The sequence below is a fragment of the Eumetopias jubatus genome, unplaced genomic scaffold (assembly GCF_037043125.1).
Source record: "Eumetopias jubatus isolate StellerSeaLion01/CBP00866 unplaced genomic scaffold, mEumJub1_p1.0 scaffold_15, whole genome shotgun sequence".
Taxonomy (NCBI): Eukaryota; Metazoa; Chordata; class Mammalia; order Carnivora; family Otariidae; genus Eumetopias; species Eumetopias jubatus.
The window spans coordinates 84634444-84661403 of NW_028274821.1; the positions used below are offsets into that span (position 1 = coordinate 84634444).

General features: G+C 38.3%; 1 protein-coding gene and 1 pseudogene across 2 annotated transcripts in view; one reads left to right on the forward strand and one right to left on the reverse strand.

Moving 5' to 3' along the window:
- The window catches only part of NR6A1 (nuclear receptor subfamily 6 group A member 1), a 224038-nt gene that overhangs the window by 39239 nt on the left and 157839 nt on the right, over window positions 1-26960 (reverse strand). The gene's annotated exons all lie outside the window — the stretch shown is intronic.
- Window positions 1201-1733, forward strand: LOC114212812 (small ribosomal subunit protein eS19 pseudogene; annotated as a pseudogene).

A 26960-nucleotide genomic window follows, 5' to 3' on the forward strand; every position in this document is an offset into this window, starting at 1 on the left:
CTAAAACAGGAAAGGCCAAACAGGCAAAATGAATGACATAGCAATAGTACTATGTGTGGGATGTGATTTCCTGGAGTGCTGGGCTTGAGTTGCTGATTGGGCTTAGAAATAGAACGAACATGGAATGCTGTGAAAAAATCTAGATTGGATACAGAGAATTTAAATTTTCTCATTTTAAATTCAAACCTTCAATATTATATATAACCTTTCTATATATTTATAGATATATGTATCTCACATTCTACCATATATAGGATACATATCATATATATATATATACACACACACACACATTAAAATATAAACCAGAAGTCTACTAGAATAGACTTAAAAATAGTTATAATTAATCAATATCTAGAAGAACCACACCACCTCTTTCTCCCTTTCTTCAGAGTTATGACATTACTGAGTACAGACCACAACTAAATACCGTGTTTTGTGTTGTGTCACATAATTCTCATAATCCCAAAGGTGGATATGACTGCTATTAGATTTTTGTAATTGAGAAAAGGGAGATCTCAAAAAAAGTTAAGGAACTTGTCCATTTAAGGAAGTGGCTGACCCTAATCTGCCAATATCAGAACTGGAGTTTAGTAACCTCTTCAGAAAGCATTTGTATGGCATTCTGTGCAGCATCTGGATCCAGGGCAAAGGATCCAATGAACAACAATCAAATACAGAACTATTAAGAATCTGCTTATGTCGGGCGCCTGGGTGGCTCAGTTGGTTGAGCGACTGCCTTCGGCTCAGGTCATGGTCCTGGAGTCCCGGGATCGAGTCCCGCATCGGGCTCCCTGCTCGGCGGGGAGTCTGCTTCTCCCTCTGACCCTCTTCCCTCTCGTGCTCTCTGTCTCTCATTCTCTCTCAAATAAATAAATAAAATCTTAAAAAAAAAAAAAGAATCTGCTTATGTCTTGTAACACTGCTTGTTCTTTTCATGAGCACTTAAAAGGCCACGATGAGATCAAAGACGAGGTGGGAATATTTCTCCACCAATGGGCACAGATTGGATTTCCTTTGAGTCCTGTGACTGCTTCTCTTTCATAGCTATTCTTACTGTCATTTTCTGTTTCTATAAGGAGCACTGGCTTATGCCACAGACCAGGAACTAATTCAGAAGGAAGTCTCTCAAAAGTACAGGAGAAAGGCCCTCTCCCAATCAACTGTGAAGCCCCTCAAAGAAGCACTTTACAGCCCTTTCCCCTGGCTGGCAGCGCGGAGGCCACACGATGCCTGGAGTTACTGTAAAAGACGTGAACCAGCAGGAGTTCGTCAGAGCTCTGGCAGCCTTCCTCAAGAAGTCTGGGAAGCTGAAAGTCCCTGAATGGGTAGACACTGTCAAGCTGGCCAAGCATAAAGAGCTTGCTCCCTACGATGAGAACTGGTTCTACACATGAGCTGCTTCCACAGCACGGCACCTGTACCTCCGGGGCGGCGCTGGGGTCGGCTCCATGACCAAGATCTACGGGGGACGTCAGAGAAACGGGGTCATGCCCAGCCACTTCAGTAGAGGCTCCAAGAGCGTGGCCCGCAGGGTCCTCCAAGCCCTAGAGGGGCTGAAAATGGTGGAAAAGGACCAAGATGGGGGCCGCAAACTGACACCTCAGGGACAGAGAGATCTGGACAGAATCGCTGGACAGGTGGCAGCTGCCAGCAAGAAGCATTAGAGCAAATGCTGGGTCAATAAATTGCCTCGTTCGTAAAAAAAAAAAAAAAAAAAAAAAAAAAAAGAAGCACTTTACAAACTTCCCTCACAACATGTGGGAAAGGATCATAAAAACAGGAGAAGCTATTGCTAACTGACCACTTGGGTACCAGGTTCTGTACCAAGCACTTAACATGTTATTGTGGTGAATCATAAAAAATAAGGTACCCTTATTTTACAGAAGAGGAAACTGAAGATTATGAGGTGATATCACTTTCCAGCAGTCACCAGCTAGTAAGTATGGGAGCTGGGCTGGAACCCCCAAAGTCTATGAACCTAATCACCACATGCTGTGGCCACAGCAAGGCAAATCTATCTATACTATATGCAGGTAAGTCAGGCCCTTCCCTACTTGGGAAAAAAAAGTTAAAAAGTCAAGCCCTTTGTAAATGAATAAATTGAAGCAAAATGTCCCAATGGTGCCTTGCCAGATGTCAGATATAGATTTCTGCATCTCCTATTCTTGTAAAGAACTTGAAGGATACTTAAAGCATGTTTACATTCATTATCTCACCTGTACCAGGCCAGGACAAGGATTATTTTAATAGATACCACAAAGAACATTTAGTAAGTACTAATTGTGTCCCATGCAACATTCAAGAACTTTTTACATGGATGGCCTTACTTATTCATCACAGTAACTGAGAGGTATCATTATCCCCACATTACAGAAACGTGGAATCTTAGAGTTAGAAAGTACCTCAGAAATTGCCTTGAGCAGACCTTTACCCAAGGCATGAATTCCCTCTAGGATATCCCAAAACAAGGGGTTGCTCCACACTCTACTTGCACATCTTTAGTGACTCAATAAGATACTTCATTCCATTCATTTCATTTTAGACAGTTTTAATGATTCAGAAGCTTTTTCTTACACTAAGCCAAAGTCTGTTAACCTGAAGCTTTCCCCACTGCCCTGAGTTATGTGCTCATGGGCAAAAAATAAATGTATAATCTAACCTAGTTCATAGATCAACCATTCAGAGATTTAAAGGTAAATGGGGTTCCCAACTGAAAATTTTTTCTTCTCCTATTTCTTAATGAATCATATAGTATCAAAATCTCTTAAAGTATCCAGAACTGAACGGGGGTGGGCGGGGGTGTGGTGGTTCTTATTATAATTTAAGACTCAATTAGCTTTGTTTATATGTTTCTTCAGTTATCAATACCAGTATAAACAAACAGTATTTTATAATTACTGGTGCTGTAAAAATGCTACACATTTTATAATAGGCAAACTGAAGCTTAACAAGGTAAAGAACTTTAATTTTGGTTATACAACCAGTCAGCAGTAGAACTGGAATTAGAATTCCATACCTCTTATTTCCAATCCCCTCCCTACACTTAATTCATATCTGGTTCATAGATATAATGAACTATTAACCCACGAAGTTCTTTTTTTTTTTTTAAGATTTTTTATTTTTAAAGTAATCTCTACACCCAACATGGGGCTCAAATTTACAATCCTTAGATCAAGAGTTGCATGCTTTACCAACTGAGCCAGCCAGGTGCCTCAACCCATGTCTTTCTTACTCCATTCTTGGGAGGGTAAATGTTGAACCCAAAGGTAGGACTTTGTATTTGTCCTTGATCAATGTTATCTTTAGATAATAAATTCTGTATGTCATTCTGGCCTATTGAAATCTTTAGGGATCCAGTCCTGCCATCCAGTATACTAGTTATTTTTCCCACCTCCTTTTCTCCATATATGGTATTAGATTATTTTCATTTCCATCCTTAAAACAATACAGAATATGGCCTTCCAGCAAGCTGTTAGAGCCCCTTTTCCAATCTGACTTAACCATTATCATTCTGGAAATAGATGCTCAGTTCGCTTTGTCTCTTAATTAGAGTAGACACTCTAGTTTGGCTTGCATTTCTCTATCTTATTTGTAAGGATATCATAAACGACTGTGTCATATAACTCACTGAAATTTCAGATTCATACACCATGTACAGCATTCTGAAGAGTGAGACTAACACAAAGGAAATGTTCATAACCATCCCTAATTCAGCACTGTTAATCTATTAATTCTGTGTCATTAATCTGTATTATTCTACACAAAACACAATGGAAAGAAAATCAGGCAAATAAGTACTTCAAATCGGAGACTATGGATCATAGGAACTGTAGGGCTCAGAAGTCAGTAAGATAAGAGACAGAGAGGAGTTGATGAAAAGCTGAGGATTTGAAAAATGATAGGTATTTGAAACTGAACAAGTAGTTTGCTATCTGCAAAAACAGCAATGGGTAAAAAATACTGTAGGAGAGGGAAGACTTACTAATTTATCAGAGAAGCTGAATGTTTATCTTGATCAGTACTAGAAGGACTCAGATAGTGAACTTTGAAAATACCATTTTCTATAAACAGGAGCCCAGACTTCTTAGAGAAATGTTTGATTCCAGGTTTGAATGTTGTGCTACCTAAGACTAATAATGGGGTCATGTCAAAAGGATATAGGAAACAACATAAAAAGCCTCTCACTGGCCTAAAATGGAGCAACCTATGCATCAAGAAGAATAATGATAGCAATGAATTAAAACACTTCAAATATAAAAATCAATGCATTCACAATAATATTAAAAAGAAAAACCTCATTAGTTACCATGGAGGTTGCTAGGACACCAACTCATTATTCCGAAAATTCACGTATTAAGGAAGAAAATCAAACATCAAAAATAAAAACTATTGGAATCTTTCTCTTGCCCCTGTCCCCAAGAGTAAAAGAAGAGAGGAGGGTGGAAACTAAGACAGTTTTTTAAGAACTTTAAACTTTTAAACTTTAAACTTTAATTGAAAAGATTGAGACTAGGTGAATAGATCAGCCTGGCAGTCAGGAGAATGGGGTTGGACGGGGAAGTCGAGTTGGTCTCAGGGTCTATGGCAAGGTAAATCTCAACCCAGGGATGGAAAGGAAAGAGACAACTGTCAGCTCTCCAAATCTCTTGAACATAAGCAGTAGAACATAGAGACTAAGAACGTGGGCTTTAGAGTTAGACTCTTGGGCTCAAATCTAGGCTGTCAATTGCTAGCTGTGTTACCTTGGAAAGTTTCTTAACCTCTCCAGAGGCACCTCAGTTTCTAGTCTATAAAATGTGGATAATATGGTACCTTCTTCAAATACCTGTTATAAGAATCAAGGAATTAACAGATTGCCTATAAATGACATGGAGCTCTAGATTCCTCATGGTATTAGAATGAAACAGCTTTGTAAACTCCTAAGTACTAGACACTATTGTTATTGCTTAACTGCCTTTTTTTTTTTTAACCTAAAAAAAAACTTTTAAGAAATTAGCACAGAAGAGGATTATTCAGTTAGTCTGGTGGCAGGAGACGGTAATGACAAAGTTCCTAGGAGGTGAGCTCTGAAGTATGATTACTAGTTAGACAAATGAAGGCAGAGGAGGGTAAAGGAAGAAGAAACAATTGGGATATAAAGTCATGTCTTAAATGGAGCTGGAAACCTCTCTCCAACTTGGGTTTCCTCTGAGAAGAATCTCATTCCTTTCTAAAACAGACAATACAAATATAGTTCATTAAGCTTTAGCAAGACTATCAAGATGAGTTACACAGAAATGTCCACAGATATATTATCAGGTTATATCCTACCCCTCTATATGTAAAAGAGTCCTGATCTTCCCACAATTTTGTTCCTGTGCAATATTCTAAAAGGAGCTTGCTGGGGTGCCTGGGTGGCTCAGTTGGTTAAGCGACTGCCTTTGGCTCAGGTCATGATCCTGGAGTCCCGGGATAGAGTCCCACATCGGGCTCCCTGCTCAGCAGGGAGTCTGCTTCTCCCTCTGACCCTCTTCCCTCTCGTGCTCTCTATCTCTCATTCTCTCTCTCTCAAATAAATAAATAAAATCTTTAAAAAAATAAAAATAAAAAAATAAAAGGAGCTTGCTGGTTATTCATGATAAATAAATGTAACCATACATAAGCAATATTAGAAAAAATGTAACGTTTGTCTTTGCTAGTTTTTCAAACCTTACGAATAATCTTAAGATTTTTTTTTAAAGATTTTATTTATTTGAGAGAGACAGCATGAGTGGGTGAGGGCAGAGGGAGAAGCGGACCCCCTGCTGGATCCCGGGACTCCAGGATCACGACCTGAGCCGAAGGTAGACGCTTAACCAGATGAGCCACCCAGGCGTCCCAAGAATTTTTTTTTAAAACAGTAATTATTCTAGTTGCAGGTAACAGGAACTATCACATTAAGTTTCATTTCTTCAAATTTTAACACTCCTGCTGAGATAGATAAGGGTAAATGCAGAGCTCAATTGGGGTCTCTATGGACACAGGTAAATTTTTAGAGACAGATATGTCAAATTCAAATGAAATAATGAAAATGATGAATAAAGCAGCTGACATGGTTGGTGTAGAAAATCAATAACAACTGGAATCAGGCACAGAGCCCTAGAAGATCTCTTCAGAGCACACCGACGAGTGTCTGCTCAAATAAATAGATGTTCCCATCTCTACATCATTTAGCAAGAACAGTAAGTAAATGAGAACAAAGACATTCGTAAATTAATCTGTTCATCAATCTGACCAGAATTTTACAATACTTAGGTTCTTGTTTTATAAAAGTGGCAGGACCCCTTATTTATACCTAACCAAAGTTACACTGCAGGTTAAGTGTCAATCACAGACATTAACAGTAACATCTGGTACCATGACTGCTACAGAGAAGATGCTAATTTTGTTGAATAAATAAATGAAAAATGTAAAAGTGTAAAAAGTTTGAAATACATTGGCTTGGTAGTTAAGACACAGAGAGTATGAATTCCAGCACTGCCACTTCCTAGCTCTGTAACTGTGGGCACATGCCTCAGTTCTCGAAGTCTCTCTATCAACTGAAAAACAGAGATAACCATAGTACTCACTTCATGGACTTACTTGGTAATAAATGATATAGGTTACAACGATAATAACATGTACCCTGGCACTATGCAACAAGTTCTGTTCTTTATGCATCACACATAATTCACTCTTTCCTCACAATTCTATGTAGTAGATACTACTATTATCTCCATTTTGCAGATGAAAAAAATTGAGACAGACATAGAATAAGAAATATGCCCCAGGTCCCCTGGCTAATAGGCAGGGGAGCTAGGATTCTAAGCAGACAACCTTGCACCAGGATCTGAGACCTTTCACACTAAACTATACTGCTGAATACAATGCCTAATAATATATAGTAAACACACAATCAAAGTTAGTTGTGCTACTGTTGTTAAAGACAAGTTTTCTGTAAGATTAGAACCTGATAAAAATTTGCAACTTTATGAAATATTTTGTACTTTGTTTAAAAAAATCCATCTTAAACAAAAGCAATAAATAGTGCTTTAGTTAAAAAAAAGTCTTTGATAGATTTCAACATTATTATTGTTCAACTCTTAGCAAACTGGGAATAAGAAAAAACTTGCTTAATATAATAAAGATTATCGAAAGAAACCTATACCAAGTATCATACTTAACGGTGAAATGCTTACAAAAATTTTTTCTTTTCAGATTGGAAGTAAGACAAGGATGGTCCATTGTCAACACCTTCATTCCAAAGTGGAAGTACTGGAGGTTCTAGAATGCACAGTGAAATAAGAAATATACAAAAACTAGACATATTTCTATACCATCCACAAAGAGATTAAATTTTTAAAAGATGCCACTTACAACAGTACCAAAACAAACAAACGAAAAAAATAGGATGCAACCCAATAAAGAGGCACTCTTTATTGTAAGCTCTACGGAGAAACTGTAAAACAATTAATATAAAATATTTCTAAGATAAATGGAGGATGATTGCAGTAACTGGAGAGGAAGACTATGCTCACAGATGGCAAGTTATTACTGTAAAGATCAACAGATAAAGTGAAATCCCAACTCTGTGTGTTCATGTATAACTTGAGCTAATTGTAAAATGTATGTGGGAAATGCAAAAGAACAAAAACAGCACAGATATTTAAGAAAAACAAGACTTTACCATATATCAATATTCATTTTAAAGCTATGGTAATTACGATGATGTTTTATTGGCTCAGGGACAGACAAACAGACCAAAGGAACTGAATGAAGACATACCATACCACAACATAACTAGGCATATAATGGGATATTTCATTTATGACAAAGGTGGCACTGCAGAGCAGTGAGGAAAAGACAAGTCTTTTCAGGGAACAGTGTTGGGACAATTAATCTACAAGGAAAGAAAATTAAACTTGACCCTGCCTCACACCACGCAAAATATTTAATCCCAACTAGAATAAAGACCCAAATATCAAAAGCAAAATAATATACCTCTCAGAAGATAATAAAAACAAATCTTCACGATTTTGGGTTAGGAAGAGATTTTTAAAATAGTCCACAAAAAGCACTAATCATAAAGGAAAACTTTAATAAAATTAGACTACATTAAAATGAAGAATGTTCAGAGTGAAAAGGCAAGCCACACTGTGCAAGAAGATATATGCAATACATGCAACCTACAAAGAAGTCATATTCAAAATACGTAAAACTCCTATACAGCATTAAGAGAAATGTAAACCAGTAGAAAATTGGGCAAGAAACCTGAACAAGCATTTCACAGAGGAGACTATCCACATCATTAATAAACTTAAGAAAAGATGTTCAAACCTATTAGTAATCAAGGCTATGCAAATTAAAACCACAATGACATACCAATGGCTAAAAAAAAAAGACTTCAAGTTATGGTGGCAATTTGGAAAAACTAACTTTCATGTTATTGGTAGAAGTGTTTATTGGTACAACTACTATATAAAACACTGTGTCATTATTAATGTTGAAGATATACCTCTCTTATGACCCATTCCCAGATATATATGACCCAACAGAAATGCATGCACATGTGTATGAATGGACAAATTTGAGGATGTTCATAATGACAAGCTTTGTCAAAGCCGCAATTAAAAATAACCCAAATATGGGGCTCCTGGGTGGCTCAGTCAGTTGAGTGTCTGCCTTCGATTCAGGTCCTGTGATTCTGGGGTCCTGGGATGAGCCCCACAGGCTCCCTGATCAGTGGGGAGTCTGCTTCGCCCTCTTCCCTCTACCCTTCCACCCCCCAGCTCATGCTCACACTTGCTCTTTCTCTCTCTCAAATAAATAAATGAAATCTTTAAAAAAAATAATGCAAATATTTATCAGTATTACTAAAGTGTCATTCATACAATGTAATACTATACAGCTGTAAAAGTATTTGAACTACTGCAACAACATGGATGACTAGCACAAACATTGTTAGGTAAAAGAAGCCAGATGGAATAAAAACCCCAAAAAACAAACTATTCATAGGATTCCATTCATATTAAGTAAGTTAAAACAACAACAACAATAAAAACAGGCTCCAACAATAATAGAGAACAGTGCTGGGGTGGAGAGGAGCTTTTGAATCCTGGCAATGTTCTATTTCTTGACTTGGGTGATGCTTGCTTTATATTAATTCATTAAGCTGTAAAACTGTGTTTTATGTACTTTTCCCCAACGGTTATATTTCACAGTAAAAAAAGTTGAAAACAAAAGATAAAAGGGCATTTCAGGTAAGGGAAAGGAATCAGCCATGGCAAAAAAAAAAAAAAAAAAAGGAAAACAAATATAAGGTGTGTTTGGGAAACTACGTAGGCATATAATTTAGCAGAGAGATCTTATAGAAGAATGGTCAGAGAGAAGTCTAGAAAACTGTTTGGAATAGATTGTAATTTATTTTATCCTACTGATAAAAAGACTATTGAGATTTTTAGAGGTGCCTGGGTGGCTCAGTCAGTTAAGCATCTGCCTTCAGCTCAGGTCATAATCTCAGGGTCCTGGGATCAGGTCCTGGAATGGAGCCCACATTGGGCGCCCTGCTCAGCGGGGAGTCTGCTTCTCCCTCTCCCTCTGCTCACCAACGCCACCTGTGCTCTCTCTCTCAAATAAATCAATAAAATCTTTAAAAAAAAAAAGACTACTGAGATTTTTTAAATGGAGATATGTCTGGATCATAGTATTTTAGGAATATTAATCTCACAATGATGTGCAGGTTGCAACAAGATGAATGGCATGGGCTACAGGTAACAGGAATGGGGAAAGGGTCAAAAATGAACTTGAGGTTCTACACCAAGGTGGCTGTGAGAAATGTGGTATCACTAAAAGAAAAGAGGAAAGTAAAAGCTGTGTGAGGGACAAAATCATACTCTCTTTTAAGAGAGGATGATAGGTGAGTCAAGTATAAATATTTCAAAGGCAGTTATTTAGAGGACAATGATTAAAGCTAGGATGAAAAATCTGGGAGTCAACACATGGAAAAATTAAAGCTATGTCAGTAGATTAGAACTCTGTGAGATATAGGGGAAGGTAAGAAGTTAGGGAATGAAGTGAGATGACATGATCAAAGAAGACATAGATGGAATATAAATCCATGATTAAGAGAAAGATAAGAAACAAAAGGGTTTCATAAAGAAGAGAGTACCGTCAAATGCAATGCAGGTCAAAAAGTGTGAGGAAGAAGAAAAGGCTCAAAAGGTCACCACTAATAAAATTTTCAGTAAACTGATTAGAACAAAAATCATACTGAGTTAAAAACGGGTGAGTGGTGGGGTGCCTGATTGGCTGAGGCAGAAGAGCATGTGACTCTTGATCTCAGGGTTGTAAGTTCAAGCCTTACACTGGGTGTAGAGATTACTTAAAAAATAAAATCTTAAACAAAAATTGTTGAGTGGTAAATAAATAAAATAAGCAGTGTTTTATTGAGTAGTGTCACTCCATTTAAAACTAATAGAAGAACATTTTGTAGGAAGAAGCAACAGCTTTTAAACAGATGTTAATTTTTTTTAACTATTTAGGGGAGATTCATATGCATTTAAAGAAGATAAACATAAGAACAAAGGCTTTTTTTTTTATTTTTTAAGACTTTACTTATTTGACAGAGAGACAGAGAGAGTGTGTGCACACAAGAGCACAAGCTGGGGAGCTGTAGAGAGAGAGAGGGAGAAGCAGGCTCCCTATTGAGCAGGGAGCCCAATATGGGGCTTGATCCCAGAACCCCGGGATCATGACATCAGCCCAAGGCAGACACTTAAAACAACTGAGCCACCCAGGCGCCCCTAAGATTTTATTTTTAAGTAATCACTACACTCAACCTGGGGCTCAAACTTATAGCCCCAAGATCAAGAGTCTCATGCTCCACCAACTGAAACAGCCAGGCGCCCCAAGAACATAGGCTTTTAAGAGAAGAATGAACTATAATTCTGACATATGTTCAAAATAAAAACCTGTATGAAAAGTAAAAAGTTTAACATTTAAATCTTTCTTATTTTATTTTTACTAAGAAAAAGATAAGTTACTTGGGCACGATCAGAAAAGTAAAGTGATTCACCCAAGGTCACAAAGTGAGTCAAGTGATGGAGCTGTTTCAACCTTACTACAACCTTACTGCTTTTCCAAAGACAGACCTCCCATTAAGAGAAGGATGGTATATATCAAAATTGAGCCTCAGTGTTAACTGCTGCCTTTTTCCCCCCCAACCAAAGAAACAACAAACAGGTCAACAAAGAACTAACTAGATGTATTCTTACCATCCTGTGAGTGATCACTTAGTACCTCCATACAGCAACTAGTTCTACTTTAATTTGGGTAAGTATAGAAGAAAGCCTGTTACAAAATTTCTCTTGCACTCATCTCTCCTCTCAGCCCCACTGTTACAAAAATACCTCCCCCACACCAAGAAGGGCATTTTACTCATTCCAAGGGCTCAGGTTACGCAAATTACAACTGGAACTGATTTTTATCAAAACCTGCTTTTCAGACTGTGATGAAGGCCAGATTTAGGAAATGGAGAGTACAGCTGCTTACTTGGCCAAAATTATACTGACAACTAAGGCAATTTGGAACTTGCCTAGCTAAAAGGTATTTAAAACAAAGGGTATTTAAAACAATTTCAGCTTGATTACTGGTTCTAACTCCTCTGATCAGCTGCACATTCTTCTAAGTACTACTGACTCCACTCAGTTTCATTGGTCACCACCATCTGAAATGAAGTCCTTGAAATTAGGAAGAGGTACCCTCAAAATTTCATCTGAAAACATAGAATTTAAACAGAAATGTGAAAATCGTAAGAATTCTCCTCTGCTGCACAAACCACTATAAAAATCCATTTCCAGAGGCCACATGTGGAGTACCTCAGAGGACATTTCTAAAAAGTATTGTCAGTTGAATGAAAACAAGTGAGCAATTCACAAGATTGGTATGAACTGAATGTTTAGGAGTTATCCTTACAGGTCACCGAATAAAAGAGGGGAAAAAGAAAAAGAGGGGTGCCTGGCTGGCTCAGTTAGTGGAGCATGCAACTCTTGAACTTGGGGTTGTGAGTTTGAGACCCCTGCTGACAGTAGAGCTTCCTTTATTTTTATTTTTAAAGATTTTATTTATTTATTTGACAGAGAGAGACACAGCGAGAGAGGGAATACAAGCAGGGGGAGTGGGAGAGGGAGAAGCAGGCTTCCTGCTGAGCCAGGAGGCCGATGCGGGGCTTGATCCCAGGACCCTGGGATCATGACCTGAGCTGAAGGCAGACGCTTAAGGACTGAGCCACCCAGGCGCCCCTGTAGCGCTTACTTAAAAAAAAAAAAAAAAAAAAAAAGACCAAAGAAAATGTTACCGTCATTAACTGCTTAGGTCTGAAAACAAAGATGAAATGGTTCACAAATTACAATTAGCTGAAGCCACAGGAAATGAATCCAGGGAAAATGCTACCCCATCATTCAACAGGTGGGGCCAAGAAAATAAAAATTCAGACCACAGTCCCTAGTTTCTTCCTATCTCTTATGTGTAGGAACCTTCGAATTAGGAATCAAGTTTCTATTTGTGGTGAAACAGTTTTCATATTCCTGTAAATTCAAGTTTTCCAGATGGAGATAAGGAACCTGCAAATCTGTGGTTTGTCCTATTTGGATTGCTACTGGGACCTTTTAAGGATCCCTTATTCATTTAGGGAAAAATAAGAGTTGGTTGAGCCTGGAGAGTCTTCTCTGAAAAAATACAAATATACAGATATTTCATTAATAGATAGCTTGGATCCATGTACTAGAGCTCTAAACAAGTACCTATTTTTGAAGCTGGAAGAATAGACAATGATTCACTATGTAATAATTACTACTTCTTGCTTCAAATCATCTTGTGACATTTATTCACTGAATAAACATTTGAGAGTTCCTCTGCACTCTTCACATATACCTCACAACAGTGGAGGAGACAGACATCATTCCCATAATTTCAATACAGAGCAGTCAACACTAAACTAGAAAGAGAAGGTATACTGGGCACAGAGAAGTAAGTGGGTGATTCCAGTGCTAGATGAGGAAGCTGAAGGAAAGATTATCTAGAAGAGGTGTCACCTGAACTGGGCCTTAGAGCAGAAGTATGTCAAAGGGAATTTCAGCTGGAGGGAACAGTATAGGCCAAGAGGCTTGCTGGCAGTCGGTATTTAAACGTATTTTAGAGGAGTGTAGTTATCTGAGATAGAGGGAGGTGAGGAAGGCCTTGATGAATGCTAGAACATGCAATTCTGGAGTTAGATGGACTTGGGAGTCTTCTGTAGGGAGGCTGTAGGCATCCATGAGATTGCCAGAAGGCAGTGTACGGTAAGAGAATAGAAACTGTAATAGATAACTTTTAGGTTGTCTGCTCAGCTCACACCAAACTTCTTTGCTTTGAGAACAGCCACTGCTGTAGCCTGTCAGGCACCTGGTTTACACTGCTAGATAAGCTGAATGGAGCAGAAGAGATAATGGCTACTGCTAACTGGATTACAAAAAGACAATGGCCCAAGTTGGTTCAATGAAATTCTTGGTTCCCAAGATTTTGTAATGAGGACACAAAATTACTAGCTTCTGATGAGCCTGGAACTGTGAATGCGACTGATGAGATGGCCTTGTTCCAGAAAAGGAGAGGATGCTCACCTCTGTGGTAGTGATGGTGATGAGGGGTGGGATAAAGTGAAGCAGAGGGGCTATACCTTATGACTTCATAAGGGTTGAGAGTAGTCACTACGGCTCCTGAAGCTTACACATGTAATTAAAACGTACTGGTCTCAATTCAATCTGTGGACACACCCAACCTGAACAAGCCTACTTCCTCCCTTTTCTACCAAGAGTTTTATAGCCTTTGGAGTTAAATACCACTAGTCTCAACAAGTGACTTACATAGTTACATGATTTCTAGTCCCCTTATCATACTGGTCATCTGCCTTTCCCTCTGGACATGTTCCTGCTTGTAAGGATCATATGAAAATAAATTGTTCAGAATGTACTGTGGCTTGGGGCACCTGGCTGGCTCAGTTGGTAGAGCATGTGACTCTTGATCTTGGGGTTGTAAGTTTGAGCCCCACATTGAGTGTAGAGATTACTTAAAAATGAAATTAAAAAAAAAATCTACTGTGGCTTGATGAGTACAGAACAGGGAGGGAGTCTATTCTTCTTACTACCTTTGGTATACTATGTTTTGTTTTATTTTTTTCTAAAGATTTTATTTATTTTATTGGGGGCGGGGGAGAGAGCAAGAGCGCGCAAGCAGGGGAAGGGGCAAAGGGAAAGAATCCCAAACAGACTGTGCACTGAGCGCAGAGCCCAATGCGGGGCTGGATCTCATGACCCTGAGAGATCATGACCTGAGCCAAAACTAAGAGTGGGACGTTTAATGGACTGAGCCACCCAGGTGCCCCTGTTTTGTCTTTTTTAAAGATTCTTTAATTTCTTTAAGTAATGTCTACACCCAAAGTGGGGCTTGAACTCACAACACCACGATCATGAGTAACATGTTTCACTGACTGAGCCAGCCAGGTGCTCCTAATATGTTTTTAATTAACAGAAATCTAGTTTATCACCTTCAGGATAGTTGTAATGTATTTGTGAAAGTATACACTATATGACTGCATAAAAAGATGATGGATTAATATTATTGATCAGTACTAAGTATACAGGAACTCAAGCCTCTCAGCCTTTTTTCATGTTTTGCTGCTAAGCTGCCTCATTCACATCCTGTAATGGCAAGCTTAGGCCTTGGCACCAAATACAAGACTGTTTATTGCCTTGTTTGAGGTGCCCTGATGTCCTGACTATTAAGATGGTATGAGCTTTTCCTCCTAGCTTTGGATGATCAACAGAAGCACAAGACCCACATTCCACATCTGTACTTCAACTTTTATACAAAATAGGTAAGGATTAAGCTAGACTTGTGCTCTTAGGCTGGTCATTTCTCTATATATCAAAAAATAATATAGTAAGGGTAATTCTTTATATCAAAATTTTTATTTTTTTATCTATGTTTTTACATTTACACTCCCCTCCCCAAGTTTTACTGAGATGTAACTGACATATAGCACTATATACATTTAAGGTGTACAGCATAATGACCTCACTTATATATACTGTGAAATAATTACCGCAAATACAGAGATTAAGAGGATGAACCATGAAGTCAAACTGTGTGGATTCAAATCTCAGCTTTTACATTTACTAAATGTATGGTCATATTGCTTCAGTTCCCTCATCTGTAAAATGTGGATATACAGGATCTATACCACTAGGTTTCTGTAAGGATTGAGTTAATACATGCAAAATTCCTGACACATAATAAATGCTCAATAGGGGTGCCTGGATGGCTTAGTTCATAGAGCATGTGACTCTTGAGCTCAGGGTTGTAAGTTCAAGCCCCATGCTGGGTGCAGAGATTACTTAAAAAAATAAAGTCCCTAAATAAATTTTTAAAAACACTCAGGGGTGCCTGGGTGGCTCAGTCGTTAAGCGTCTGCCTTCTGCTTGGGTTGTGATCCCAGAGTCCTGGGATCGAGCCCCATGTCAGGTTCTCTGCTTGGCCGGGAGGCCTGCTTCTCCCTCTCCCGCTCCCCCTGCTTGTGTTCCCTCTCTAGCTGTCACTCTCTGTGTGTCAAGTAAATGAATAAAATCTCTAAAAAAATAGAAATAAAATAAAAATAAAAAAGCTCAATAAATGTGAGCTATTATTATTACTATCATCATACCATCACTAGTGTCTCTCAGGATATTCATCAGTAAAATCAGGTGAGTGATTCCCCCTGAAAAGTTCCTATGAGGACTAAATAGGAATATATAAGAAAGTGCCCTATATAAGCTCTAAAGTTCAGGGTGCCTATGAAGAAAGATGGGAATTCACCTGAGTGATGTCTAACTCTGGCATGCCTGGGGCCTACTGGGTTTGCCTACCAGTGAGGTATAGATAGAGTAGCTTCACATATCTGGCTTTCTTCAGCAGCATGATTGCTCCCCTCTATGACTACCTGCAGTTTTGGAGATTACTACTTGGGTTAGAGAACCACAAATTTATTTATTGGGCTTTTGTAATAAATTGTCCTTAAAGTTTTTTGTTTGTATATTTTATTTTTACTGTAATTATAAAGTCAAAAGCAAAAGCAACCCCAGCTTTGCATTCTAGCTAGTCACTATTCTAATTGTGTGATAATCTCTCTGAGCTTCAATTTCCTTCTCTATGAAGATAAAAATATTCATCTTACAGAATTGTTGTGAAAATGAAGGAATTAAAATATGTAAAAGACCTGTAGAAATGAAGATGTGGAACAACAAAGATGTAGTTGCATTTTATTATGTTAATGGTTATTATTTCTCCGTCCAGGGTCCACAGCTCTTTTTAGAAATATCTTCCATGGGGCACCTGGCTGGCTCAGTTGATAGAGCATGAGACTCTTGATCTTAGGGCTGCAAATTCAAGCCCCACATTGGGAGTAGAGATTACTTTAAAATAAAATCTTAAAAAAGAGAGAGAGAAAAAAGAAACATCTCCCATGAATTTGAGCTTAATTTACAGGTTATTTAATTTTACCCCCCTGTTAGAGAGGTAAAAACACACACAGTGCCATTATACCAAAGAGTTAAGCCAGAGTTGTCAAAATCTCCTTTAGGAAAGTGTGCATACACAAAATTGTCTTTACCTTTATTCCAAAGAGACTCCTAGGGACTTTCGTTACAGTACAGCTTTCAACTGTTAAAATCTTGCGCTTCCACTGTCAAAACACTGAATTAGAGACTGATTTGGCTACTGAAGCTTCCACTAATGAGGATATTACTAACTCTGAGAGTTGATGTGTTTGTTATTATATACTTGCCATTTGTGACTTCTCTGATTACTTGATCCTGGATTATGCAGTCATTAAATTGCAAAGCCACAGGGGGCTTTAGAAATACACCAGTTCCTCATTCTCACTTCACAAATGGAGAACCTGAGGTCCAGAGAATTAAAGTAACTTGCGCATGTTTGCATTAGTAACCTCTACACCAAAGCTGCTTCTGTATTTCATTTGGCTTTTAGATGACCTATCTATCTACAACACTCAATGGCTGCTATTCTGGATCACCTGAATTTGCATACCAAATTTTCTATTCTAGTAAACTGGTAACTGCAGAAATTGGGAATACTATGGAATCTTGAGTGTTAAAGCGTTCAAGGCAACTTTCTGAAATTTAAATATCAGAATTGAATCCAGATGGGTCCTCAGAATTGCTATATAGTTCCACACTGAAATCCTTAAGATATCTATGTAAACTCTATGTGGACCAGCACTTTATCTGTCCTAATCACTGTGGGGCCTATCCATAGAGTTTTACAAAGTGAAAGTTCTCAGGAATGTTTGCTGAATGAATGAAAGAAACTGGACAAGCATCTGAATTCTTTCCTTTTTGAAACACTTTCTTCCCTTGGCTTTCAGAATACCACTCTCCACGTTTTCCTACTTTCTCTCAGACTACTAGTTTCTCAATCTCTATTACTGAGTATCTTTGGAACTCCTAGATGTTGGCATATCTTCAGGGGTTAGTCCTTGGAGATACTTTCTATCAATATTCTCTCTTTAAAGGACTCAGTCTTCCACCTATATTGTGATAATTCCCCCAAAGTATACTTTAACCAAAAACCTCCCTTGGGTTTTAGACTTCGATATCTAAACTGCCTATTTAACATTCCATTCAGCTTTCTAACAGGCATCTTAAATTTACTGAACGTAATTCTAGATTCTATTCCTACCTCCTATACTTGGTAATCTTCTTCATCTTACTAACTGAAACCAATATCCACTAGCTGTTCCATAAGCCTAAAGTCTAGGAGTCGGGCGCCTGGGTGGCTCAGTTGGTTAAGCGACTGCCTTCGGCTCAGGTCATGATCCTGGAGTCTCGGGATCGAGTCCCACATCAGGCTCCCTGCTCAGCAGGGAGTCTGCTTCTCCCTCTGACCCTCTTCCCTCTCGTGCTCTCTATCTCTCATTCTCTCTCTCAAATAAATAAATAAAATCTTTAAAAAAAATAAATAAAAAATAAAGTCTAGGAGTCACTCCTTAATCCCTTTACTTTTATATTCCATCATCCAAACCATCAGCAAACCCTATCAATTCTCCCTCCAAAACAGATCTCAAATCTACTCTTCATCTCTAGTACTGTTAGCACTACTTTAAGCTATTACCATCTCTCACTTGAATGACCATTTGGTCTACTACTGGTCTCTCTACTTCTCTTGGTTCTTATAAAGTTAAATATATACTTAACCATATGACCCTTTGAGTCCACACTTAGGTAATTCATCAGAGAAAAATGAAAGCCTAGGTTCACACTCAAACTTGTACATGACTGTTTATAGCAGTTTTATTCATAATGATCCCAAACTAGAAATAACTCAAATGTCCTTCAAGAGATGAATGGCTCAACAACCATACAACGAAATACTATTCATCAATAAAAAAGAGAATCAATTATTGATTGATACAGGTAACAGCTCGGATGAATTTCAAAGGGATTTATACTGAGTGAAAGAAGCTAGCATCACAAGGTTACATGCTGTATAATTTCACTCATAGCACATTGTGAGGAAGATAAAGTATAGAAACAGAGAACAGACTGACCAGTGAGGTTGCTAGGAGGTTAGGAGTAAGGTGAGGTTATAACCAGGAAGGGATAGTAGCATGAGGGAGTTTCTGCAGGTTAAACTGCTCCGCATCTTGACTATAGTGGTAGTTCTACAAGCCACCTCAAAAACTCAATTTTACTGCATGTTAATTTTAAAATAAAATTTAAAATTAAATTTAAAATTAAAAACAAAAATAACTAATGGTACTTAACCAAAAATATTATAATACTTTGATCACTAATCATCAACTATTTCATGAAGATCTAAGTAAAACGACAATGAATATCTTAGTAAAAACATATACAACTTGCCCTAGAAAACTAAAAGAAAATTTTTAGTCTTACTAGTGAAAGAGATATTATTAAGATACTATATTATTAAGGGGCGCCTGGGTGGTTCAGTCGTTAAGCATCTGCCTTCGGCTCAGGTCATGATCCCAGGGTCCTGAGATCAAGCCCCGCATCGGGGCTCCCTGCTCAGCAGGAAGCCTGCTTCTCCCTCTCCCACTCCCCCTGCTTGTGTTCCCTCTCTCGCTGTGTTTCTCTCTGTCAAATAAATAAATAAAATCTTTTTAAAAAAAGATAATATATTATTAAGATATTACTAAGACTCTATTTCTCCATTCATTAAAGAAATACAACAGAGTCCACTTCTGTTTGGAACATTCCCACAGAGCACAGATGGCCCAAGGCAGGGAGTATAACTTAAAACCATTTAACCAAGACCTCTCCCTCTTAAAGGACCTGGCAATTTGTAACAAGGTTAAGTAAGGGTTACAGCATATTCTCCCCTAAATCCCAGCAGCAGCGGTGTCGAGGCTTCCAGCTCTGAGGCCAACCTGTGTTCCCTTCTAGCAAAGTACTACATTAATCTCTTCACATATTTGCAAGGGGTGGATTAAGAGGAATGTGAAGAGGGCTCTCTTCTGCTCAACAGGGGTAAGGGCATCCATTCACAGACTAAAGCTCTCTCTACGGCTTCCTTTGCATCTAGAACCTTTATGGGCCTTACCTATAACTCATGGGATACCCTGTCAGGTTGTTTTATATTGCTATGCCTTCGCTCATGCTGCTCTTTCTGCCTGGGAGACACTTTCCCACTTTACCAGCCTGGCAAATGTCAACTGATCTCTCATGATGCCTTCCTGCGTAAAGTCTAACCTGACAGCCCAAACAGAAACGATCACTCCTATCTCTGCACAACCTCTGTACCCTCCAGGATTGCTATCATTATTCCTCCAACACTTCATTGCACTTACCTATTTATTCCCTCTACTAGACTGTATGCTCCACAGAACAGGGAGAGATTCTTACTTTTTCTGCATTCCCAATATATACCAAGCACAGAGCAACCACCAGTGAATGTCAGTTGAATGAATGAAGAGTATAGTTTCTCTACTTGCAAATCAAAGTGCACGGTTTATAAGGACTCTAGATGACAAACTAGTGGGCCAGCCCAGGTACACTGTGCCAATACTTAAAAGCTCAGTATTCAGCTCCCAAGGTCCCCCCAATTCTAAGGTCTTGGTGAAAGAGAGACCAATTAGCATGCTTTAAGTAAAACCATATGTTCTAGGAGAGTGGAAAATGTACTCGCCACATTTTCCTTTGCCTTACCAAAAGGAAATCTTCTGACCAGATTTAGTTTAATGGGGCCAGAAAAGAGATATGTGCATTATTAGAGAATCTCATACTATTTGCCAAAAAGTGCGTTTGTAACCACTTCCATGTGTAAAACAATGTTCAGAATAAGTGGTAGTCTCTCTACAGTCATCACTAGGACCAAAAATCATGAAACTTAAACAAGGAATATGTGCACTCCTTCACACACTATACACACACACAATTTTACTAATGTAGCCAGAGGGTTCTGCTTTCCTGAGGTACTAAATCAATACTTTCGTAAAACTAGCACTCCTTCCCCCTACTCCTCCCTAGACATTCATCATTCTCTTACTTTGGGGTAAGACTAATGGTTGGTAGAAATAAAGAATAAAGAAACTAAATCCAAACATTTTTTAAAATAATTTTTATTGTTATGTTAATCACCATACATCATTAGTTTTTGTAAATCCAAACATTTTTCAGCATATGACATATGATGAACTTACGATATTAAAACTACTCTATGGTGGGTAGTTTCTCTCTAGTAGCAGATTGGTAAGCTCATGGCAAATAATTTAATGTACATGATTCCAAAAGGCATGTAGGCATGACAGTAAAGGTGCTGAGGAAGAATTAATTTCTACATATTCAAAAGGAACCTAGAATCCTAAGCAATTAACAACTATCTCGTGGCAAACTTAAAAAACAAAAGCCATCAATGCATATGAGTGTGTGTGCACGTACATACAGTCTTATGACAGTGACAGTAGCCAAGACTTCTGTGACTAGCACCTATTGGGTGCCAAGCTTTTCTCTTAACACACCTTTTCTTTCCACAGTGACTCATGTGCATGCACTTTGGGATTAAATGGCCACTGGGATGGTGTTTATTTATTTTTTTTAAATGTCCAAAACATGCATCTGCTGTAGAATGGTTATTTAATGAACTGTAACTGACATTTAATAAATTACCCATAACCTATCACACCTCTGAAAAGCAAAGCTAGGTTGCCATAGCCATCACTCTGAGGGAACATGCTGAAAATCTCACAAAAAGAAAGTGTTTTTGCTAACAGTGAATAGGATGCAAACAGAATAATGATGTTTAAGTATTTCCCCACTTTTGCCAATTGCAATGCAGGACTCTAATTTTACTATGTTAAGAAAAATATTTGAATATTCTATTTTGGAGCCATAAATTTGGAAGAACAAAAACATTTCAAGAAATGTAGCGCAAGCTTAGTAAAAAAAAAAAAAAGCTAAAGAAATACAGGGCCCCAAATTGAAAACAAATCCTTCTGCCAGTTTTGAATAATGTTTTTGCAGCCAAATGTTCCTTGTCTCCCCGTAATTGTTAATATCTATTAAGCAATTAACATTATTTCCTCTTTGTGGTTCAAAACGGAGAGCTGCAGTTCTAATTCACCTGTGTTCTCAGGGATTAGAACACAGTAAATGCTCAATGAATGTTGGCTACATAAATTATAATTTTATACACAGAGATCAGGATAATGAGCCACTGATATAAGCTCTCAACCCCCAGAAGGCAGGGACACCAAAGATTCCAAAGTTAAGTGGGGCAGTGATTAGCAGGCTAACAATATTCCCAAATTTACCACTTCATGGTAAAGCTTCTGAGAAGGGGCTATTAAACATGGCCATGGCCACTGTCTTGGCATCTGTTTATCTAGCAAACACACAGAAGGAGATGACCAACCTGACTATCCTTCCTTTCCTGTTAATTACTTAATCTGCGTGCTCACTAAGAAACCCACTCTCTCTCCTTTTTCCTCCAATCAACACAACTGTAAAAGACTCTCTTAGGGGAAAAAAAAAATCCACAAATTTTGCAGAGATACTCTCATTGCTAATTATTTTCATTAGCCCAGGAATAGATTATTAGCACAACAACTAGTTGTAAAGAAGACTCAGCAGCTCATCTCACTGGTTATACGGCATTTTCAAGGCCATTCTGTAAAACTCATTTCAATTTCAAGGCATGTTAAGCATGTGCTGGGCACTGTGACAGAGGTTCTCTTATTTAATTCCTATAGCAACCCTGTGAGATTGGTATTACTATCCCCTGTTGTACATATGAGGAAATTGAGGCTCACAGAGGTCAAGTGACTTGGCCAAATGACAGAATCAGGCTGCTGAGATTCTTTCCCCAACACTGGGAAGCCTGTAGCAAAGCAATGGATGCAGCCAAGTTTTTAGGAGCCACTTGGGCAACAGGGGATGAGTCCTTACCATACAGATCAAGAGGTCTGCTCAGAAGCCATGAAAGCAGCAGCAGGTTTTATTTTTGTTTTTATTTGATTTTAATGACTAAAAATCCTATAGGAATTCTTACTGGCCCCAGTGAGAATCCACAGAGGCCCACCAGTCAGTTGACTCCTGACCTTCCATGCTTCTCATCCTAATTAATGCAAGGTCCTTGGATGACAGTGTGAGCATCAAGACCTTGTTAGAGTTAGCAATGACCTTTACATCTATCAGGCTTTTCAAAATATGTAAAACAGCTGTGCATCGGGTACGCCACCAAATTCTCAACCTTGAAATAGGAGTAGATGGATTTTTTCTAATTATGGTATTTTTACGAAGTCTTTGGGACAGGACTTTTCGCATGGCTAAAAAATATTTGAGGAGTGACTTGTTTTTCAATTGCCCAAGCAAACCACTGAGGCGTGCAGAAAGAAGATTCTCACAAACTGACCGATTTCTTTGGCTTAAAAAGAAATCCCAGTAGCAGGGGAGATAGGGGAAAAGAGAACCATCTGAAAAAATGTGGAGGAGAAGGGAGAATGTTTGGTTTCCATACTTGTGCCTCTAATATCCTTTTGTTCTCCCACCTCATTGTATTAAGGATGCTAAATCAAACATGATTGCAGTGATGTTTATGTGTGAAAATGACAAAAGCAATGGGCTAAAATCCCAACCTCATCTTGAACCCTGAAGACTTTTATGGCTTTTCCTTCAGTAGGCCCTCCCCCTTAAAGCACATTAAAGACCACATTGTTCAAAAGGGTCATGGTAGGTTTCATACCCCATTTTAATACAATGTAAATGGTAACTGAACTTCCAAGTTTTGTTAGTAATATTTCTATCTCTCTGGAAAATGCCCATTAAAAGAACTGATCCGTGGCTTAAATATTAATGCAGAATTATAATGTATCAGAGAGGCAAAACGATGGTATCAAGGAGGTACGGTGATGATTAACTTATATTTTCTTTAATACATAATTTTCCCCAGAAAAAGGGTATAGGTGAGAGATGGGTTAAAAATATCCAGATGATCCTGTTAAGTGTCTACATATTCTCTCAAGCCTCAAAACTGTCCAGGAGAATATGTCATCTCAACTCAAGAAGCATAAAATAAATTAAACTTGGGGCTCATTTCAACTGCAGGTCTTTCTCCCTGCCCCCCACCCCTGCCCTTATTCCATTAGCATGTCTGCAAGTCACATTATGGACCCCAAGTTGGCTTATGCATTTATTCCTGAAAGATTTCAAATGGCGAGAATGATATTAAAGGCTCTTTATGATTCCATTTTCCACAGCTGTTACCATCAGTTGTCACCAATACTTTGGGGGTTTAGTGGGAGAGGTGGCAATGACTCCATTACTCTTTCCAACAGCCATAAAGAATTTGCATCATAAAAGCACCTACTGAACAACTAACGGCCTTAGTCCTCTGAAAAAGGATACAGTAAAAAAGGAAAGTTACAGGTGGGCTTGGGAAAGAAGAATTCAAAAACTGAAAACCTGAACTGGAGTAAAATTACAACAAACTTGGTAGTGCTTTTAAAATCATAATTTCATAACTGCTCACTTTCCCAAGCTCAGGTATCTCTGTCCAACACCCACATATAATATGCATTAAGATGTGGCATGATATGAGTTAAAGCATTTTAAAATAAAATATGATTTTTGTAGATTTTCTGGCTATGAGTCTGTTTTAAATGATTTCAAAATAACACACTAAGAGCATCTGTTTAGTTCAGATGAAGTTTCAAGAGCCAATACCAGCTGTTGGGGGAGGGATTTCACACATGTGTTACTCAAATCCTAACCAAATTTTGGTTTTTTCATTCCCTTTAATGATGCTTCCAACCCTAGTAGGGTAAAGCAAATGTTAGAATAAAAAAGAAAGAAGAAATGAAGAGGAGGGAAAAAGGAAGAAAGGAAGAGAAAGAGAAGGAGAGAGAGAGAGAGAGAGAGAAAGAAAGAAAGAAAGAAAGAAAGAAAGAAAGAAAGAAAGAAAGAAAAAGATTACTCAATGCATTGATGCATGTGACTAAGACCAAAATGATCACCCTCTCCAATTCAATACAGTATTAGCATGAGGACAAAAGCCGTTTAAAAATCAATTTGGAGTTACTTCTAGTGGGGACTGCATGATCCTAGCAAGTTGAGGAATGAGAATATTCCCAACATTAAAAGGGTACTCTTTTAAGTATTTTCTCCTTTAAGAGCAATCTGATTTTCACAAGGAATTCATTTGGTGGCATTGTTTTGGTTTTAGGTGTCTGTCCTGCCAGGCAGGGGCCATGCACAAGGGCTGCATCTATCTTGAAGTGTGCACAATGGCCTCTCTTGCGGCTCGCTCTCTGTTATTGATCCTTACAGATGCTCCAAGGCCCTTCCCCCACCTTTCTCCAAATCCCAACCCCCCATTCTGAAAGATAGCTTAAGAAATAAGACTTCCTGCCTAGCGACTGGCAGGGCTGAAAGACCAGATTGTATGACTCCACAGATCAGGCCTGCCACAGTGAAAGCTTGAATAGAGTTAACCCTCTGTGAACTAAAACAAAACATTTGTATGCCCAGCTGTGACAAAGGTTAATTTAAATGGACAAGGGCCCAATATCTAAAACCAGGCAACACTTTTTTTACAGTAGCATTTTCACTCAAGTCTTTTGTAAGTGGTCTGATTTTGCTTTTTAAGCTTCCAAAGATGATCTTCAGCTGGGATAATTCGTTTTCCTTTACTAGAATTTTATACGGAAGATTCAGTTGAAAATTCTAAAATTTACTTCTTTGTTTTATAAAAGTTCTTGTTTTAGTACCATAAGTTATTTTCTGTCATTGAACAGCTAAGAAAAATCAAAGTTTCAATACTTAATTAAATAAGAACTGAGGGAGAACTTTCTCTTCAAATCTTTTTTCTCTTTCAGAACTTGTAGACTATACAGCACTAAGAGATTCAAGCTGGTTGGAAAAAATATCCAAATCCTCCAGGGCTATCTCTTCCAAACTTATGCAACCCCTGCTCTGGTATCTCTGCCTGCCCTGAAACTCCTATTCCAATGTATCCAGAGAAAATCTTACTTCATAAATGACTCCTTTCTGGAAAAGCTAGTATATCCAGAATACAAAGAATTTCTGTGTATATTGGGGGAAGAAGAGGAAGCTGTTCAAAATTTAAAATAACAGGGCTTGCATGTAACTGATAATTTCTACAAACTTTTTTGTTTCCACTAATAGACACTAAAAACCAATGAGGTCATAATTCTGGCATACATGGCGCTGGGGGAGAATATACAGGGAGTGTTAGGATGAAGAATAATGTTGTTGGAGAGGAGATCAGCCCCCTTCCCGGGGTTTGTACATCCTCAGAGTGAGAGTGAAACTGCAAAGCTGCCTGTGGCAGATGTGAGCCATGCTGCACGGGGCTGGGACGCTTTCCTAGGACTAGCTATTTTCCTAGTTAATGTCCTGGAAATGTACTAACTACCTCAAATGTGAAACTCTTCTAGCTATAGCTCAACAGAGCTTGCCTACAAGAAACCAAACTTCTGGCAAAGTCTTAGACTCTGTATTTTATAAACACAACAAACAAATACAGCAAATCTTTAATGCTAAGATTCATCTTCTAGCTGTTTCTTTAACTGTGTATCTGGCCCAAATAATAAAGTTGTGGGGCACTGGGGTTTCTCATACAAGTAGGAGCCTATCTCTGAATATACAAATTGCAATACCAACTAGTTGCTATTAATGAAACACACACACGAATTTACCCATTTTAAAAACAACCTACTTAAAAAGAAATTAGCAATGGCTTAGTCTTATGCCCCCAACCATAAAATATCTAAATTCCCCCAAAGGAAATGAGGCTGCCTTATCAACGGCCTCATGACCCCAATACTATCTATAATTACAGTACTAAATAAGGCTTTCACAGAGGGTGAACTGGATTAAGGAATTTAAAATATAAACAAATTCTGTCAAGAGTTAAACAGAACAATTTTTTAAAATGTAAACTTTACCTAAGGACTGTGATGCAAAATGAAGTCTGAAATTTTTTTCAAGTCACTGTAAAATTTAAATTCATTTTTTTTCTTTTTTGTCTGCTCTTTCTCTTATAATCATCAACCACAACAAGCAATTTACTACATTTCTCCCTCACTTTTCTCCAATCCAAAACATTTATAGCCAGTTGCTTACATGAAAACTTGTTGGCTGAAATCGGCTAAGACACAAAAACGGAGTGAACTGCCTCCCTCCTCCCTCAAGGCTACTATTTGTTCTAAGCCTTCAAAGAAAACTTCTAAACCTCAGATTTGGGCCCAGACTTAAACAGTCAGTTCCCTTACCTTCCCATGTCTCCATTTCATGCTTCTGGGAGTCTGTTGAGAAGTTCTATTGCAGCCATGAAGAAACAGAGATTACGGGACAAGTCCAGCTTGATGACCACCCTTCCGACACTTGGCCAAT